General features: G+C 39.7%; 1 protein-coding gene across 7 annotated transcripts in view; it reads left to right on the plus strand.

Annotated features, from left to right (window-relative positions):
- The first annotated feature begins 270 nt into the window (after positions 1 to 270).
- Positions 271 to 15,917, plus strand: part of LOC115151980 (myocyte-specific enhancer factor 2A) — a 130,918-nt gene continuing 115,271 nt past the window's right edge. For 4 of the 7 annotated variants that reach the window (XM_029696373.1, XM_029696374.1, XM_029696375.1 and 1 more), the window contains exons 1-2: positions 272 to 441; positions 3,091 to 3,219. The gene's annotated coding sequence lies outside the window, so the exon portion shown is untranslated. Of the gene's footprint in view, positions 442 to 3,090; positions 3,220 to 15,917 lie in introns of all 7 variants that reach the window. The other 3 variants (XM_029696371.1, XM_029696372.1, XM_029696376.1) reach the window with 2 other exon arrangements.

Below are 15,917 nucleotides of genomic sequence, written 5' to 3' on the forward strand. Positions count from 1 at the left end.
ACATTTAAAGGAGTGTTATTTTGACTCTAAGATTTCAAAGAATGAAGTAGTAAGACTGAAATTATAATGCTAATATCATTGAACATGTATTACAAACCATAAGATATCCCGCTCGCGAAGTGTCCTTTCCACATACTTTTTCACTTTTTAGAGTCACCTTTTGGAAATCCAGATGATATAGGTAGCCTACAATGTAGACTAAGCTACAAACCTAAGTTTTTTGTAGTGATGATGAGACGAGTGGGAGGAGGTTGATTTCTACCTCGTCTGGTATTAGTCAGATAAGAGGAGGAGTCTCTCACTGACAAGAGACTGGCTCTTCTGAGTTTGTCTGCTCCCTAAAATAGCAGTTCGTGTGTAAATGTGACTGAAATTACGTGTATGTCTATTGGAGCCTCTGATATAGAGTGTCTATATACAACGAGGAACTTGGGAGACAAGGTGAGTAGCAAAAATAGCACAAATATTGCACAGAGGGGCACTAGTGAGAGAGAGAGAAAGCGCAAGAGGAAGACGTAGAGTGAATTTGGGATCGAAAAACCATCCCATACTGTAGCCTACATGTAGCGCTATGTGATTATGCCATGGCAGTTTCTGTGTCAAAATTCTGGATGAATATAGTATGAACTATTGTTTATTAGTATGCCTAATAATAGGCGACACTTATTTTAGATATACATTGATTTTACCCTAGATGCCCGTGCGTCTTTGCTCTTATAGCTCTAATTAGTAAACAGTTATGCTTTCTCTTATTTGGTAGCCTACAGTAATTCCATCAACTTTATCGTAGTCTGTCAATTTCAGGATATTTCTTAGAATAATAGATTATATCAATCGTCTTGAATTACTAATGCCTAGCTATGACTTTACTGTGACTTGTTTACTGATTATGTTTGTGAGCGCGCACTATCGTAGAGTTAACAGTGTCGTGGACTTCTCAGACAAGGGGAGGAATGCGTTTGCTTGCAATTTTACTTGGTTTTGTATTACCTACGTTGAAATATATATTTTTTTACGTTCACATCAATGTCATCACATCACAATAGATTACGTGCCATCAGAATACTTTTCGGCCTTTTACTTTGGTTGCTCTGAAATCTTTTATAATTGTCTGTGTAGACACTAGGCTAATTACTATAACCGTCTATGTGTACTATAGCTGTATGAACAACTAAAACTTCACTTTATCCATTCCATTACATACCACTGTAAAATCGAATGCATTTTCTTAGTTGTGGACAAGAATATTTCCTTATTTTAATAAATTCACAATAATAAGTTAGTAGCCTAAACATGTGATTACTTTGTTATTAACAAATAATAGTAGTCTATACAGTGTCAGTTTATTGGTAAAGATACTTTGCATCGTTAGTCCTGAAATCTACATGTTGCTGGTCAGCTGGTGGTGGTCATTTGTTCATTTAGAACTAGGCTACTCCAACTTCTATTGTTGCTTTGCTTTTATCACTCCTATTTGCTTGAGTTAGAGCAACATCTCCTCTGCTATGGAGCAATGTAGTATGTTTGCCACCAATAAGATATTTTTGAAGCAATTTTCTTTTCTTATAGTAGGCCTATGTCTTGTTCTCAGTTATAAGGGAATATTTTGATGATATATTATATTTATAGTTTGAATCTGATGGGGTTTTGTTAGCCTGGGGCATATCTCCAGTAAGGATTCATCCCACAGTCAGGAGATGCATCAAACTTATTCTCAGTAAAGGATTAATACAGCAATGCTTCAATCTTTTGAATGGAAGAGTCATTGCACCTGTTTTGTATGGTTTTATTTCTAATTACACGCCTGATGAGAGGCAGTCTGGTCATAGTGAATAGTTAGGAGAATGACCTCAACACCAGTGTTTTTATGCACTAATGACTGGATGGATTGAACAGATTTACAGCTACAATATTATGAAGGAGCCATGGTGGTATTGACTGTATTGATTTGTTGTGATCTTTTATCTGCTATTTAAAATTATCGTACATCATTAAATGAAGGTTCAACATTATAACAAATTTCACTTTTCTGAGCATATTTGTTTTGGAAGTCCACAAGCCATATTGTATGTGTCAGTGTAAAGAGTTATGTACAATCACTCAAGAGCTCGTAAACTCACACAAGATGGTAAAATAATAAACCTCAGGACCTTAGTTTGTTGTAGATGATTTACTGGCACAGTGAACTTCAGTATGAGGACAAAAGTTTATGGCATCTCCACTTGACTTGACCCCATTGTATATAATTCCAGACAGATAACAGTAGAGAGTGTTTGGTTGATACTGACTGATAAATGTCTAACGTTCCCCTGGTTTCCCCAACCATGAGGTATTCCTAGCTTGTTGATAATGAAAATAGCAACGTTTTTTAAGGGACGGCAGTCTTGGCAGCAATATAAAGGTATATCTGTGTGTATTTTTATTGAGTGTCTATTTTGGTCCCGTCTGGATTCATTTTTCCCCCAGCCGATTACTGCCCCAGCTTATAGAAAGGTGTTTTGCTGCAGTACTGTTAACTTCTTTAAGAACATATGGTAAAATTGGTCATATAGCACTCATAGTATCATAGTATCCTGATCTGTAATATACATCCTTGTCTGTAATATATATATGTGTGGCCTTATTAACGAAAGAGCAATGCAATGTTTTGTTTGTTTCTCTAGTGTTATGTCAGGGTGCAGTAAATACAGTTATTCATTTAATATTGTCTTTCTCAGTACCATATTACATAATGTGTGTGTGTTTGTGTGTTCAGGCCTAAATGTCTCTCTGTAAATTGATAGATGTGTAAATACAGTATTTGTTGTGAGTGGAGAAAGTTGACCCAGGTAAAAGGGAGAAGTTCTGAGGTGGTGATTGGTGTGAGGAGTGGGGGTCTGGAGTGTCTCCCACCTCGCTTCTCTTCATAGCACCAGAATATCACAGCTTGGATTCAGCTCCTTCCAGGAGACACACAGGAGAAACGTTGAGTGTGTGGGCGAGTCGGATATGCAATTAACGCTGGTTGTCAGAAAGAGAATGCTGGCGTTTACACCATGCTTCTGAATTAATGAGCGAAACACTTTCTCAACTCTCCTCTCCCCCTCCCAGGACATTTTTCCCAAGGAGGAAAACGCAGCAGGAAGCTTAACGCAAGCGAGGGAAGCATTGAAGGGAAAGGAAGAGACAGACAGGAGCTGGATATTCCCATAAAGAGGATATCACTGCTTTGATAGTTGGGTAAGCCACTTGTTCTTAAAAATCTTGTTATTGTTGTTGTTTACCTGTTTATTTACTCTCCTGCTTTTTTAAGAGAGTCACTTAACTTACTTAATTGTATATGCCATGGATCTCCATTGGGTTGGATGATGTCAACCTTTGTCCTATGGTGATTATGTACTCATAAAACATTGTGATATAAGATGGCATCGCCCCCTATTGGCCAACCCCCAAAATTGTTTTTGTGAAAAAAACTCAGTTAAAACAACTGTTGGGCTATAGCCAGAAATCACATGCTACAACTTGACGAAAGATACGTTTGTTGAAAGCCTGGACAAAGCCTAAGTGGAGGAAAATCTTTGATAATATTTTGGGTGGAGCTTCAGTATGGCCAGGTCAGTGTGTGTGTGTGTGTGTGTGTGTGTGTGTGTGTGTGTGTGTGTGTGTGTGTGTGTGTGTGTGTGTGTGTGTGTGTGTGTGTGTGTGTGTGTGTGTGTGTGTGTGTGTGTGTGTGGCATGCACATGATGGAGTGATAGTCAACTGATGAGGAACGGGCTGTTTTACCGTAGTGAGTTAGGTTATAAATCATGGGCTTGATAGAAGCAAAGCGTACCGTCTTCAGAACTATAATTTGTTTGTTATATTTCTCATAAAGCTGTGATTGAGAATAGCATATGCCTAGGCCTATAGATTCCACCTTTCATTCTTGTAATTTTTGATAGCGGCACATTATAGACAACTCCTTCTTAAGCTATGTGAATATTTAGGAAATAGGTTACTATTCATAACTTCATAGCTATTTGAATATTTAGGAAATAACTTGTCTTGAAGCTTTTATGATAGACCTAGTAGGAGGATAGGTTATAGGCTATTTGGTTTTCAACCTGGCATGGGGAGACGTTTCCCAGCAAGCACAGAAAATGTGTTTCTTAATCAGCATAAACTTGATTGAACTTGTCATTTTGTTTTTCTGTAGGCTATTTATATTGTTTGTTCTCCCTCATTATTAGTCCCCTGGCTAAGTTATGTTTTTAGGGAATTTAAAGAATATCTTGCTCTCTCCGACTCCATTCTTTACTGCACGGTGCAAGTCAAGTTCAAATAGGCTAAACCATCGTCTGTCACATCACGATGTTGTCAACATCGACGATGGCTGTCAGTCATCGTTGATAGATGATGCTGTTGTAATAACGCCCAACCCTAGATCTCCAGTAATGTTTTATGCTTTCTTTGGTCCTTCTGGTTTTTCTCTTGATCTGAAGTGGGAAACATCATTAAGACCATCTGGTTTCATGAGAGTGTCAGCTGTACATGGATTTTGTAGTGTTCACCATGTTACACCATTGTACTGTGGCACAGCACTTCCCCTACAGTACACTTGAGAGCTGAACTGGTGTCAACTGCAGCTGGCTCATCAGGCACAGTTTTATAGCAAATTACAAAGCCTTTTTTGAGAGTTCTACAAGACTACTTGTTTTGAGAGAACCAGTAGCTAACACAATTAACCTTTAAACTTCTTTAGATAGATACAATAACAAAGAAGAGAAGCAAAGAAGACAGGTTGTGTATCACACAACCTCCCCACAATCAACAAGTATCAGCAAACGTCATGATATTACATTTTTTTCATCAAAGTACTGAATGTGTTTATACATTGAGGTGTAAATTAGTAGTTGTTTCACTGTTTCTCTCTCTTTATTCACTAGTGTGACTGCGACCCTATGTAGGAAGTCCTCTCTTATTCTCAGAGTTAGGTGTGAGGGAACTTTGGCAATTATGTTCAAGATATTTGTCAGAGCAACAACAGGAAAAACACTATGCTTCTTCTCTATGTCCACTTTGCTTAGTTTTTTTTTACAAAGCCCTCTGCACATGCTCTCAGCAACATGATTCATTGTTTAATGGAGCTCCATCATCAAACTGGAGATTCCAGCATTCTCCCGTGAGACCTGGAGGCAGGATGCAGAATCTTGAGCCCAGCAGATAATGACAATTGTGTACACTCTAGACTATTTATTCTATAGGAATGCTTCCTGAGTACGTTAATAAATAAAATGGGTATAAATGTAGTTATTCTATTCCAGAAAGGGCGAACTATGAATATGGATGTTCTTTCTTGTGTTTATACGCTGCATTAAGTCAACTCTGACTTCCCCTTCTGTGTGGCTACTGCAATGGCTGTGTAACACAGAGGAATGCATAGTGTCCTAGCGGTGTCACCCAACCCCACAATCCAACCCAACAGAGAGCTGAGTTCCAAACCCAGAAACCCCTGGCTGCCTCCTGTCTGACCACCAGGTCACAGAGCATCACCTTTGATGCTAAATGGGTTAGTTACCCTAGGATACCAGCCAGTTTGACAAACACACAAAATCATCATTTAAAATGTGTATCAAAATATTAGCTCCTTGTTCGTTTTTTCTCTCTCCTCCAGTCTCACAAAACTGAGTCTGTGTTATTGTGCAAATACGTTGTGGAGTGTGCCAAATCAAACCGTCTATCATGTTGTGAGGCTGCACAGTTGTAACTTTATTAGGCAGGCCCTTAATGTGCTGTGATGATGACTTCCAAACCATTAGCCTGGGGATCAGGGACCAGCCCTGGCACAGGCTAATATACCACATATACACTTTATAAATACGGCTTAATATCCTACATGGCGGTGCGGTTTCAAAGTTAATATAATTAAAATATTTTGAAATCATATTCAAACACTTATTATGCAGTTCTTTTTTTTTCTTTTTTTAATGAAAAGCCACACTCAAATATATAATTAGACATGATTTTAAATCTGAAATTAAGAAAGATTTATACTAAGAACGTACAGTGGTGCAGCCGATGGTCAATGTATACTTAGAAAAGCAAATGTAAAAAGCACCAATTTTTCTTATAGACCTATTTATAATTCTCATCACATCTGCCTGCTATGTCACTGTAGTATGTCAACAAAGCAACTCTGTTGACAATTAGCCCCCTATCATTCTGACCTAAATATCAATATCCTAAACTACAGTGGCTTATAAACATCTGATAGCCTGAAAAACTGTTTCTAACAGAAGCCTAAGTGAACCACTCACTAATGCACTGTTGTCTAAGGGAGCACCTAACAGTGACCTTTCAACTGTCCTGCCCTTGGCTGTGACCTCTGGTAGTAAGCCACCCCATAAGGCCCACTCAGCACATGTGCTGCTGAGCAGGGCAGAGCGGCTTAAAGATAGACAGCTTCTTCCTGTCTTCTTTGCCTTTCCCCTTCGAGCCCTCAGTCAGACAGAGTTGTCCTTAGTCCCTCCGCTCTCTCTGGTCATACTGAAGAATCAGCTGAACCAAAGCGGCAGCCTCAATCTGCAGTTAATCCTCTTTCACTACTATCATCCCTGTCTCTCTCTCTCCCCCTCCACTGTTTAAGTGGCCCACACAGGGTTAAGACTGCAAGTCAACTTTGTATGTAAAAAGGTTTTACTTGTTGAAGTAAACAGTCTTGAGGAAGTTCATAGTTTAAGTTGAGTTATCAATGGTTTATGATAACCTGTCCCTTTTAAAGCTATAAATCATCACAAGGATATTTTTTTAAGTTTCATAAGGACATTATGAACCATTTGTTACCAGGTATTATATGATCACAGCTGTCTTTCTATATGGCATTGATTTGGGCTGTTGCCATTTGAATGTCTCCTGTAGGTTGGTTCAAAGCATTGACAGTAAAGCCTACCTCTGATAAGAGTTCTCATATTTGCTTAATTTAGTCCTTTTCCATCAGATTTCCCTTTAAAAGGCTCAGCAGTAACAGAAAATAACGTATTCTACGAATCCAAATTGACACAGGTAGGGTTGCGGAAAGAGGGAATATTACTGGAAACTTTCTAGGTTTACCAGTAAACTACCAGAATTTTAGTAGCTTTCAAGTTTTGGGGGGAATTTTATAAAATGACATCTAGTGGCCTTTTTGGATGCTTCAGATTATCACAGATGTGTGGCCTGATCACATAATACAAAATAACATTGTATTTAAAAATGTTATGACAAAGCTGTAAAACATTATCCTAAATATAAACCATCAATTTAAACCATTTGGGTTTAATATGAGGGTTTCAACCTGACATTTTATTCAGCGCATGTGACAAATAAAATTCGATTTGATTTGATTTGAAATATCCTTTTACAAAGTGTTGTGTTGAAATGGTCTATGGGCGATTCCATGCCAGCATGTCCCGGAAATATTTTTGGTATTTCAGATTGTTCTGGCAATTCTCAAACAGAAACTTAATTAGGAGGAAGGATGTTTGATATGCTTTCTAAATATGTATCACAAACCATTTTTTAGAAAATCTATGTTTAAAGTGGCCATTTTAGGCCCTTTTTAGACCTACCGTGCCTTCAGAAAGTATTCACACCCAGGGACTTTTTTCACATTTTGTTGTGTTACAGCTGGAATTTAAAATTGTCACTGGCCTACACACAATACCCCATGTTTTTCAGAAATGTTACAAATGAATCAAATTGAAAAGCTGAAATGTTTTGAGTCATTAACTATTCAACCTCTTTCTTATGGCAAGCCTAAATAAATTCAGGAGTAAGAATTTGATTAACAAGTCACAGAATAAGTTTCATGGGCTCACTGTGTGTGCAATAATTGTATTTGTCATCATTTTTAATGACTACCTCATCTCTGTTCCCCACAATTATCTGTAAGGTCCCTCAGTCGAGCAGTACATTTCAAACACATGTTCAACCACAAAGACCAGGGAGGTTTTCCAACGTCTCGCAAAGAAGGGCACCAATTGGTAGATGGGTAAAAATAAAATAAAAAGCAGACATTGAATATACCTTTGAGCATGGTGAAGTTATTAATTACACTTTGGATGGTGTATCAATACACCCAGTCACTACAAAGATACAGGCGACCTTCCTAACTCAGTTGCGGCATCGGAAGGAAATCACTCAGAGATTTCACCATGAGGCCAATGGTGACATTAAAACAGTTACATAGTTTAATGGCTGTGATAGGAGAAAACTGAGGATGGATCAGCAACATTGTAGTTACTCCACAATACTAACCTAATTGACAGAACAAAAAGAAGTAAGCCTGTACAGAATAAAAATTATTCCAAAACATTCATCCTGTTTGCAACAAGGCACTAAAGTAATACTCCAAAACATGTGGCAAAGGAATTCACTTTTTGTCCTGAATACAAAGTGTTATGTTTGGGGAAAATCCAATGCAACACATTACTGAGTATATTACTGAGTCCTACTCTCCATATTTTCAAGCATAGTCGTGGCTGCATCATGTTATGGATATGCTTGTAATCGTTAAGGACTGGGGAGTTTTTTAGGATAAAAAATAAACAGAATGGAGCTAAGCACCAGACTTTCCACCAGACACTGGGAGATGAATTCACCTTTCAGCAGGACAATAACCTAAAACACAAGGCCAAATCTACACTAGAGTTGCTTACCAAGAAGACAGGGAATGTTCTTAAGTGACCGAGTTACGTCAATACTTTCTGAAGGCATGGTACATGTAAGATTCTATGGCTGCGTTTAGAGGTAAGTCTAGGTTCTGAAAAAAATTCACATTGATTTATTCAACATTGAAAATAGTAAAATCATTATCTCAAAAATACACTTTTAGATGTCAGTATCCTGCACGGTTCACATATCATATGCTGCGTTTAGACAGGCAGCCCAATTCTGATCTTTTTTTCACTAATTGCTTGAAAAAGATCTGATGTGAATAGATCTGATGTGATTAGTCAAAAGACCAATTAGTGAACAAAAATATCAGAATTTGTCTGCCTGTCTAAACGCAGTGTATGATACGTGAACCGTGCAGGATACGGACATCTAAAAGGGTACTTTTGAAATATTGATCTTACTATTTTCAATGTTGATTAAATCAATGTGAATTTTTCTCAGAACCTAGACTTACCTCATATTTTAGAGGACACTATAACAAGTATAATGACACCAAGATGTTGTCTGTATCCTGTACGGTTCACAGATTAAAGGTTCTGACAGGAGGCATGTATAGTTCTCAAAATACAAATGTAAAAAGAATGTCAAACATCCTTCCTTCCAATGAAGTTTCTATGGGAGAATTGACAGAAAAAAAAAATATTTGGGCCATGTTGTTGTGGAATCGCCCCTAAGTGAAATTGACTAGAGCAGTTTTCATGTTGAGTCATGTTGGATCAACAGTGCACTCCAATCTTTAGATGTCTTTCTTTCTGAGTGTATTTCTGACAGGCTCTCTACAGATAAAAAGAAAGCAGTGCCACTATGGCATTTGAAGAAATGGTACACATCATTAAAACAAACAGAGGGCTAAACTGACACGCTGTCATAACAAATGTGACACACTTGTATTGCATGTGAACTGTAAGGTGTACTGCTATGTTACTTAATTGGAGTAGGACAAGAACCATACTTTTAGTTTGATATATTCACCTCTACCAAGTCAAGTTAAGTGACTTGAGTTATACTGAGGACTGACAAAAGATATAAACTGAGAAAAAATAAGTAGTAGATGCATGCTAGCTGCAGTGTGGCTTCTGAGGTTAGCGTGTTAAAGCTTCTGCTATGTGGTGGAGCAGAGGTCATGGCAACAAACAAATTCACCATGCACCTGATGGACCTCTGGTCTCTCATTCTACAATATTAGTGTCACTATTGATACGTTAGCAAAACCACAAACATGTTGTGCATCATAAAAACAAGAGCCTTATGTACATAGTCAAGGAAGTCCATCCTGTGGTTGATTTGTTTGTTCTTTGTTTGCATGATACTATAGGTGTTAGAAATGGATCTCATTTTGTTGTTTAAGATTTGTTGCATTGTAATAGCAGATTTTTTTTTTTAAAGCGGTAGCCTAACAGTTAACACTGAAATACTTACAGTATCATAGATCAGAATTGTTTTAGGAATTTTCCCATTAATTTAAGGAAAACATCACTTTGCTGAGTTGCAGTTTGACTGAATTTCAATGAGACTTTGAAAAAACATTAAGGAATACATTATAATCTAATTTGCTAGATCAAAAGATTTCTTGTGACCGCTAATATGTTCCCCTGTATCACATTAAAGACACATCCACTTAATCTTAACATAAAAAGTTTGGAGGACCTGAGTTGTCTTGCAAGGTCTATAGGGTTGCACATTTTGGGGAATATTCAGTGGAAACTTTCCATGGGAATTAACCGGAATATGTGGGAATTAATGGGAATATATGCAAATTAATATTAATACCTTTTAAATGTAGATGTTTTTTGCATTGGATATATTTACCATAGCATATGGAGACAGACACATAAACCTTTTACCATATCATAAGTAGACATAATTGGGGCAGCAGGTAGCCTAGTGGTTAGAGCATTGCACATGTAACCAAAAGGTTGCAAGATTGAATCCCCGAGCTGCCAAGGTAAAAATCTGTCGTTCTGCCCCTGAACAAGGCAGTTAACCCACTGTTCCTAGGCCGTCATTGAAAATAAGAATTTGTTCTTAACTGACTTGCCTAGTTAAATAAAGGTTAACATTTTTTTGCAAATGATTAAATCCTTCCAATAGAAATAAAAAAGTATTTAGTTACAAATTTAACTTTAATTAAATGAGTTGACTCTTTACATGGGATGATTTCACTGAACAACAAAACAAAGGGACTATTGAATGATCCCCAATGATCCATTGCAGCTCCCAAAATGTGTAAAATGATTTAGTCTAGAAACTAAGGCTTTGGTTGTCTTCCTCTCAGGCTTCCATGTCTTCTCCCTGGACCTCCTCAATGTCCACCTCTTGAACATCAGACTCTGAGGCCTCATCTTCACTGTCACTTTCCAACCTTGTTGAGGATGGCTCATTGTCAAGCTCAAAAAGCCTCAAATATCCCTGGATGGCCACCAATTTTTCAAACCTTGTTGGTCAGCCTGTTGCGTGCTTTGGTGTGTGTGTTTCCAAACAACGACCAGTTGCGCTCTGAGGCGCCTGATTTTGGTGGGATTTGGAGGATAATGGAGGCAACAGGGGAAAGAGCCTCAGATCCACAAAGTCCCTTCCACCAGGTGGCTGAGATATGTTGGCACGACTTCCATATTGCATCTCCATCCCAAAGCCCTTGCTTGGAAGTGTACTTCGCCAGACTGCCAAGCACCTTGCCCTCATCCAGGCCAAGGTGGCGAGACACTGTAGTGATGACACCATACGCCTTGTTGATCTCTGCACTAGACAGGATACTCTTGCCAGCAAACTTGGGGTCCAACATGTACGCTGCGGCGTGTATGGTCTTCATGCTTTTTGATGTATTTCAAAACTGCAGTTTCCTCTGCATGGAGCAACAGTGAAGTGGGCAGGGCAGTACGTATGTCTTCTCTTACATCTGCAAGCAGAGTCTGAAAATCAGACAGGATGCCATCGTTTCCCTCAATCCGTGCAATGGCTACTGCTATAGGTTTCAGGAGTTTCAGGCTGCTTACCACTCTCTCCCGAAATACATCATCCAAGAGGATCCTCTTGATGGGGCTGTCCATATCGGCAGACTGTGATATGGCCATTTCTTGGAGAGACTCCTTCCCCTCCAGGAGACTGTCAAACATGATGACAACACCACCCCAACAGGTGTTGCTGGGCAGCTTCATTGTTGTGCTCTTATTCTTCTCACTTTGCTTGGTGAGGTAGATTGCTGCTATAACTTGATGACCCAACAATTTCCTTGGCTCTCTTGTAGAGTGTATCCATTGTTTTCAGTGCCATGATGGCCTTGAGGAGCAGATTGAATGCATGAGCAGCACAGCCAATGGGTGTGATGTGAGGGAAGGACTCCTCCACTTTAGACCAAGCAGCCTTCATGTTCGCAGCATTGTCTGTCACCAGTGCAAATACCTTCTGTGGTCCAAGGTCATTGATGACTGCCTTCAGCTCATCTACAATGTAGAGACCAGTGTGTATGTTGTCCCTTGTGTCTGTGCTCTTGTAGAATACTGGTTGAGGGGTGGAGATGATGTAGTTAATTATTCCTTGCCCACGAACATTCGACCACCCATCAGAGATGATTGCAATACAGTCTGCTTCCTCTATGATTTGCTTGACCTTCACTTGCGCTCTGTTAATCTCTGCATCCAGCAAATGAGTAGATAAAGCATGTCTGGTTGGAGGGGTGTATGCTGGGTGAAGAACATTCAGAAATCTCTTCCAATGCACATTGCCTGTGAGCATCAGAGTTGAACCAGTTGCATACACAGCTCGAGCAAGACATTCATCAGCATTTCTCTGACTACGTTCCTCCATTGAGTAAAAAAAACTTCTGATTCCAGGAGGACCATGAGCTGTTGCTATCGATAAGGTGTCTGATTCATAATTTTCACCTTGAATAGAAGTAGAGGGACTTTTGTCAGAGGTTGCTTGTGGTGAATGCTGAGGGAACTTTATGCACTTGGCCAGATGATTCTGTATCTTTGTTGCATTCTTCACATATGATTTGGCACAGTATTTGCAAATGTACACTGCATTTCCTTCTACATTAGTTGCAGTGAAATGTCTCCACACATCAGAGAGTGCCCGTGGCATTTTCCTGTAAAGATGAGAAAAAATTGTACAAAAAAACCCAAATACAATTCCATGTACAGATAAATAGTTAAGCAGTTGGATTAAACAACTCCTTTGTAAGATAAAGGTTTTAAAATGAAACATGTATGGAAATAGGTGAATTAACACTCCTCAGTTAGCAGGCTCAAGCAAGCTAAAACCCATATGGTAGCAAAAACTAACTAGCAGAAATTGTTAACAAGTTATAAATTATTTCAACACACTTTGCTGTAAGCTACTATTTACTAGTTAACAAAAAAATCATGTATGTCGTGTAAAATATATTCACCCCACCCAGTATTGTAATCAAAACTTTAAAAAGCTTGTAGTCCTTGGCTCAGACAGTGTAGTAGTGCGGGCTCAATAGCATCTCATTAGTGTGCAAGATCTTGAGAATCAGCTGTACATGTGATAGAAGAGTGCACTGCACATGTGATGGAAGAATGCACTGTGCATGCAGAGGGTTGCAATTCCATTGAATTGGGGATAGTTTAACCAAAATATGCCAGGAGACCTAGAATTGCCTTATGTGTATCCCACAAAAAAGGTTCACTGTTATAAGCTAACTTTTTTGATGAATTTAAACAAAATTCCCCAAATACCCAGGCTTAACATCCCATGGAAAATTTCTGGAAAAATTCCAGAGCTGCCATCAAGGCTAAGGGTGGCTACTTTCAAGATTCTGAAATATAGAATATATTTGATTTGTTTAACACTTTTTTGGTTACTACATGATTTCATAAATGTTATTTCATAGTTTTGATGTCTTCGCTATTATTCTACAGTGTAGAAAATAGTTAAAATAAAGAACAACTATGGAATGATTAGGTGTGTCCAAACTTTTGACTGGTACTATACATACAAAAGTATAGAATTGAATCCGATTAGGTGCGTCCTGAATAATAAACAGATTTGCAGGTGTATGGCTTGTATTTGGGGATCTGGAGGTCATAGTCCCTAGTGTGACCCCATGCAGTCAGTAAGTACAGTTGCTGGTGGTGGGAAGAGTCAGGGCTCCTGCAGCTGGAGGGAGAGCGGCATTGTTAGCTGGAGGAAGAGCCAGGAGCCTGACTGTATCCTTGTTTTTCTGCCTGTCTCTGAAGCCCTCTGAACCTGGACAGCTGGAAGAATGTCATAATTCCCATTATCCTCCAGCACACGCCATGTTTATTGTCAGTGAAGGAAGTGACCTAACACCCTCTTCTGGTTTGAAAGCTGGTTTGAGCAGGATGACCTGTAGTTTTGTTTTCAAACTGAGCATTTTAAGTAATTAGGGACACTACGGGTAGGGGGTTTAAGTCCACTAGGTTGTTTTGTATTCAGCAAAACATGTAGAGTTGTGTAGGAGTGTGTGTGATGCTTATGAACTTGATCTTGATTTCAGAATGTCTTTACTCACCTTTGCTTTGACACTGTAAAATTATATCAGAAGTAGGTGCAGCCCAAAAACATTCTCCCCATCAATTTCCCCTACTATGCTCCTAGACCAGTGTAAGAAAGGAGACTTGACCCTTGCCATATGAGGAGAAGTGAAAGGCGGGGCAGGGACGTGTCACTAATACTGGGCTGGGCATGACATCATTTCTTGGCCTTTACAGCCCTGGCAGCATCCAACCAGGGAAAACATTACACCACTCCTGTAGTAAAACATGTAGTCTCACAATAACAACTTAGTGCTGGGAGTGGTAATACATTACAGGTTATCACCTGGAATGGAAAAACATTTGTAGATGTCTGAAATGTTTGAGTTTGAAAGTGAGCTGGTTTGATATGGTGATTTATATTAGGGCACTCTTTGTCTTTCTCCATCCCCCCAAAATATATTTCATCCCTGTCCATGCTGCAGTAGTTGTACCCTACTCTCCATCTCCAGAGCCCAGCTCTCTGATGCCTCTGTGTGAGAGTGTGTTGAGGCTGCCAGCTGTCTGTGCCCTCCCTCCCTCCTCTTCTCCTTCTCTCTACCAGTCCAGTCTCTCTCTGCCTGGGAGCATACTGTGTGGCTTGCGTGAGCTGCTGATCCAGGTGAAATGGTAGACAAAACCCACTGGTCTATCAGCTGTTCTCTGGCTGTACTCGGCCAGTGTCACACTCAATGCTCCCCAGCTTGTTCCTAGTCCCCTTCCTCCCTCCCCTCGGCACCCCTGTCACTGACCCAGCTGCCAACAGTGTTCAGACCATGTATGGGGGAGAGGCATCCGTCACCAGCAACTGGGCCACAGGCTATCACAGAACAGTTGGGCTGAAAAGATTTCTGGAGAGGCAGGCAGCAGGGCCAGTGGGTTTAACTCACTGTGTGTTGTGTGTGTGCGTGTGCGTGTGCGTGTGTGTGTGTGTGTGTGTGTGTCAGGTTGTGCGCTACTGGAATAGAAGTCAGGTGCAGGAGAGCAGAGAGTTGTGATCAGGCGCACACTTTATTTGGCAGAAGCAACAACAGACGGATGCAACTGCGTCAAAAAACCTCCAGCCAATGGCAAAGTGAAAGCGCGACAACAGTCACAATGATGCAAATGTTTAACAATTAAACATACTTCAGGTTAAATACGGTACCCGGGGAAAAACCAGCCTGGCGCGTCACACAAAACACGTAACAAAAGAATTCCACACAAAGACCTGAGGGGAACAGAGGGAATATATATGTAGTGTGATTAGGGAATGTAAACCAGGTGTGCGGGGAAACAAGACAAAACACATGGAACAATGAAAAGTGGAGCGGCGATGGCTAGAAGACCGGTGACGTCGACCGTCAAACGCCGCCCGAACAAGGAGAGGAGCCGACTTCGGCGGAAGTCGTGACAGTGTGTGGTTATGTATGGATGTGAGGCTATGTTTGTTTGATGACCTATCAAAGTGGTGATCACAATGTGTCTGCCCTATTGACTTTAAAAGGTATGGGTTTGATTTGGTATAATATCGAGTCAGAGGACATTTAGGGAATTCCAAAAGGCTGAGTTGTGCGTCTACAAAACATGTAAATTGTGTTAAAGATGGATTGCATCAGCTCTACTTTCTCTATCCATACACAATTCCTGTAGTTCCCCAGCACCGGTATGTTATGGAGGTACTGAATCATTATGCAAACTAAGTCAATTCTTCCTGGAATGCCTGGAAATATTCATAATATTGTTTATTTGATGTCGAGCCC

The sequence above is a fragment of the Salmo trutta genome, chromosome 17 (assembly GCF_901001165.1).
Source record: "Salmo trutta chromosome 17, fSalTru1.1, whole genome shotgun sequence".
Classification (NCBI taxonomy): Eukaryota; Metazoa; Chordata; class Actinopteri; order Salmoniformes; family Salmonidae; genus Salmo; species Salmo trutta.